The 4721-nt window shown below is 60.2% G+C and overlaps 1 protein-coding gene across 1 annotated transcript in view; it reads right to left on the bottom strand.

Moving 5' to 3' along the window:
* The window catches only part of DEDD (death effector domain containing), a 22226-nt gene that overhangs the window by 16450 nt on the left and 1055 nt on the right, over nt 1-4721 (bottom strand). The window lies entirely within an intron of this gene.

Raw genomic sequence — 4721 nt, forward strand, 5'->3', positions numbered from 1 at the left:
CCCTTCAGGTACTGGAAGGCTGCTATTAGGTCTCCCCGGAGCCTCCTCTTCTCCAGGCTGAACAACCCCAGCTCCCTCAGCCTGTCCTCGTAGCAGAGGTGCTCCATCCCCGATCATCCTCGTGGCCCTCCTCTGGACCCTCTCCATCAGGTCCATGTCCTTCTTCTATTGAGGGCTCCAGACCTGCACACAACACTCCAGGTGAGGTCTCACCAGAGCAGAGCAAAGTGGCAGAATCCCCTCTCTGGACCTGCTGGCAACGCAGCTTTTGATGCAGCCCAGGATGGGATTGACCTTCTGGGCTGCAGCTGCCCACTGCCTGCTCATGTCCAGCTTCTCCTCCACCAGCACCCCCAAGTCCCTTTCCTCAGGGCTGCTTTCCAATCCCTCACCCCCCAGTTTGTATTGGTGGCCAGGATTGTTCCGGCCCAGGTGCAGAACCTTGCATTTGCTCTTGTTGAACCTCATGAGGTTCACCTGGGCCCACCTCTCCAGCCTGGCCAGGTCCTTTTGGATGACATCCCGTCCCTCTGGTGTATCGACAACACCACACAGCCTGGGGGGCAACAGGCTTTAATCAACCCCTTCCCCATCCACACTTGGTGAAAAAAACCCCTCTCCACATCCCTCTGCCACATCCCCAGCCTGGTGGCGGCTCGTCCTCTCCTCTGCCAGAGCATCCCACACCAAAAAGAGAGGATTTGGTACCAAATTGATGACACTGGACTCTGGCAGCACCAAGGGGGGGTCTCTGCCACCATAACTCACCACCCAACCACTGGAAGAGACCCCTATGAGCTCCAGGACTCCATGACCAACATCCCCCCCCACCCCAGCCGGCACTAACGGCACGAAGCCACCGGTACGGCGCCGAAACACGGAGGGAGAAGGGAAGGAGCCGGCGGGCAGGCCCCGACCTGCTGGGCTACTAAAGCCAGAGGGGAGCTAGCCTCGTCAGACTGGCTCTGGCAGCCAACCCGGGGCTCGCCCTCCCCGGCCCAACAGGTTTCTCACCCGGTTACGGGCCCCCCCCAGGGATGTTCCCCACCTCCGTGTCCCCCCCAGAGAACCACACACCCCACTGGAAAAGAGGGGGGGCCCGTGGGGATGGTGGCCCTTGTCCAGCCTCTGTTGGGGTCAAGCGTTGTCACAGCAAAGTGGGTGACATTAAGGTGTCCCCACACCCGGGGGTGGCACCGTGACACCGTGCACAGTGGTGGTGACACACACCAGGCACTGGTGACGAGCCGGTCGCTCGGGGCAGGTTGGCAGTGGGTTGGGGGGTACCACAGGGCCCACGGAGCCAGCTGGGGGGGCTGCACTGAGCTGGGGGGGCTGCACTGAGCTGGGGGCACCCCCAAAGCGCGCTGAAGTGCCCCCAGTGTCTCCGTGTCCTGGCCTGAGGACCTGAACCACGACACGGGCTCGGGGCTGGTGGCACAAGGGCACCAGGCACCGCCTCGGTGGGTCACACCATCGTGGCACCACTTTTATACCCCAAAAAGGTGACCCTCGTTATTTTAAGCAGCTCAGGAGCCTGCTTTCCCTGTGGGATGCCGGGCCAGGAGACACAGGAGAGTGGGGAGTCCCAGTCTGGAGCCACCCCCGTGGTTTTCCAGGCAGGATCCAGCCCTGGGGCCGGTGGCTCCGCTCCGTGGACTCGGTGGCCGTGGCTCCCGCTGGCCCCGTCCCGGCCGTGGGGCTCCAGCCGTGGCTCCCGCTGGCCCGGCCGTGGGGCTCCAGCAGCGGCTCCGCTTGGATACGGTTCCCAAAACAGCGAGAGGCTCCGGCCGGAGCCTCCGCTCCGTTCCCGGCACGGCCCTGACTCAGGCGCTGGCAGCGGGGCCCGGCGGGAGGGATTTAATTCCTATCGTAAAACGCAAAGAGCTTAAAACAAAAAACCCCCAAAAAAAATCTTAAAAAACATGTGGAGTGATGGCCGCTCTGGAAACAGCCTGACCCGACCCTAAACTGCTCCAGCTGGGGGGGAGAGGGCAAGGTTCCCCCCAAAGCAGCTTCTGGTGAAGGTAATTCTTGGTACAAACAGCCCGTAGCAGGAGAGAGGGGGCAAAAATGAGGATAAAACACCCCAGTTCCTCTCCAAGGGCCCCCCCCCAGGCCCAGGAGGAGCCAGACCAGCCCCACGGAGCAGCCGGAGGGTCCTGGGCCACGACGGAGCATCGACCCCCCAGCACACGGAACGGAATAAAAGTGTAAAAAAAAAAAAACACCAAGAAAAACAACCCTTGGTCCTGCTGGTCGCCGTAGTGAGCGGAAAAAACACTGAGAACAACCCAAGTCTTTGCCAAAAAGCTGTGTTTCGAGCCAATGGTCAAGTCCTCGGTGACATCCAGACCGGTTCGGTGCCACAGCACCGGTGGGGACCGGTAAACGAAGCCACCAGTCCCCACGGGCACCCAGAGCTCTCCCTGGGAGCTGTAAATAGAGTAAAACACCCCAAAACGGGGCTGGGCGGCTCGAGGGCCCCGCGTCCCGTAAACAGCAGCGAGATAAACCCCACACCCCCCCGGATCAGTTAATTTTATTTACACCACAACATCCTCCTGGGGCAGCCCCAAACTGACCTCTGTCCCCAGAGCGGCCCCGGTTCCCCCGGTTTCACACCCAAAACCAGGAGGATCTACCCGGACCCCGGCCAGGAGCTGATCCTCCCTACCCCCCCTCCCCCCCGGGACCCTCTTTTCCAGCAGCTTGACCTAAAAGGGCTCCTTTTTCTGCAATAGGGGTTTTTTTTTGCCAAGCGCCGGATTGCACAAACCCCGGGCGGAATCAACACTGGCTTTTGGTTATTTGGAATTACACGGCATTTTTTCTTCCAGGGAGGCAAAAAAACCCCAACAACTAAAATAAATAAATTTTAAAAAAAAGCCATTTGACATTGTGCTGCCTGAACACAAGAGGAGACTCAGCAGAGACTCTGTGTGTGAGGAGGGGAGGGGAAGCACTGAGTCCCGGGGGGGGAAGGGGGGGCAGTTCCTTACAGCAGCACCACCCAAAACCACAAAAAGCTGTTAAAATTTATTTTCAAGCAGGGGATTCCAGCAGCTGCTCCTTGGAAGAGATCCCCGTTCTCCCCTCGCCTCTGGCTCCCCTCCCGCAGCAGTGGGGGGCTGGAGCGCTTGGCTGCGCAGACATTCCAAAAAACACCTAAAATCCTTCAGATTTTCCTCAAGGAAGGGCCCCATCCTGAGTGTAGGGAGACGGTGTCCCAGCAGAAGTGACCCCAGAGACCCCCGGGCAGGAGGGGGGGGGCAGCACATCCCCCCCACGCAGGAGGAGACCGTCCCGGGGAGGAGACCTTCCGCAGCTCTGGGATCATTAAAATAATTTCAGGTGAACAGGAAAAACGAGCTTTTGGTGCCGGTGAAGCCCTGCAGTTAATCAGTCCCAGCCTCCCTCCAGCAGCTGACTCCATCCCGCCGGCTGCTGGGGGGTGTTTTGGGCCACCGAGGTGGAGACAGACACCACAAAAACCCACCTCCTGCCAGGAACCGGGCGTGGAAGTCACAAACACCAACTTGGAGTTGAAATTTGGCTTTGGGGTGAATTTCCCCCACCCCAGCCCCCTGCAAACCGACGGGAGGGAGACACCGAGTCGGGGCTTTGCTCCAAATCCTGACCCCATCCTGCTCCTGCCCCGCAAGGACCGACCTCCCCAACCACCACGGGAGAGGAGACGACGCGGACACGCAGCCCAACGGGGAGATTTCCTCCTCTCCTCCTCAAACACCTTCAACCTGAGGCTGCCCTTGTGAAAAGCAATTAGTCTGGAGTCGTTATGGCTGCCCAGCTCCTGCCATCACCATCCAGCCGAGCACACTCGCCGGGAAAGGGCACGGTCCCCGTCCCCCAGGGGCCACAGACCCCTGCCCACAGCAGCCACCTCCTCTCCCAGTAGCCCAGAACCACGCCAAACTGGCCACCAGTTCAGGAGCCACTTGCCAAGGCCACTTGGCCACTGTTTTTTAACATGACCAAACCCCCAGCTGGTAAATCTTCCCCATTCCGGGGGCCGGGACGCTGCCCGGGGTGACGGTGCCATGGCAGGACAGGTAACCCCAGGTGACAAACCGGCCACGGGACCAGAGGGATTAAGGAGAAAAGTGGGGATTTAAACGGTCGCTGCCGCGCATGGGGCCGAACCCACCCCAGGGAGCTGGGAAGAAAGAAGAAAAACCCACAATTGCCCTCTTTGGAGGGGTTTTTTTTGCCCTTCCCACGTTGTATGTGGGTCAGCGGGTCTGAGCTGGGACCCCAACGCCCCCGGGGCACAAAAAGGTCTGAAACCCACCAGAAATGACACCAAATCCCCCCAGCAAAGCATCACCGGGGGGGCGAGGGGCACCGGGGCCAACCCCCGGACCCCCTGCGGCAGGGAAGGCTGGAGGAGGAGGAGGAAGAGGAAGCAGCATTCAGCCACGCTGCGTCACCGGACAAAGTATTCGTAACCCCCCGAGAACGAGCCAGACACAGAGGCTGGCGGGGGGGTTTCGGGGGAGGATTTTGGGGGGGGATTTTTATTTTGAAGCGCAGAAAGTGCTTTTTGCTTCCATTCATCCCCCCCCCACACCCCCTCCATCTAATTCCTGCCGCCTCAATTAATCCCTCCATCTAATTCCTGCCGCTGAGCGGCAGCTACAGCCCTCATTTCTCACGCCGCTAACGCCCGCCGCCGGCAAAGAGACACTCCCCTCCGTGCC

This window comes from Calidris pugnax, unplaced genomic scaffold, assembly GCF_001431845.1.
Source record: "Calidris pugnax isolate Ruff unplaced genomic scaffold, ASM143184v1 scaffold1427, whole genome shotgun sequence".
Lineage (NCBI taxonomy): Eukaryota > Metazoa > Chordata > Aves > Charadriiformes > Scolopacidae > Calidris > Calidris pugnax.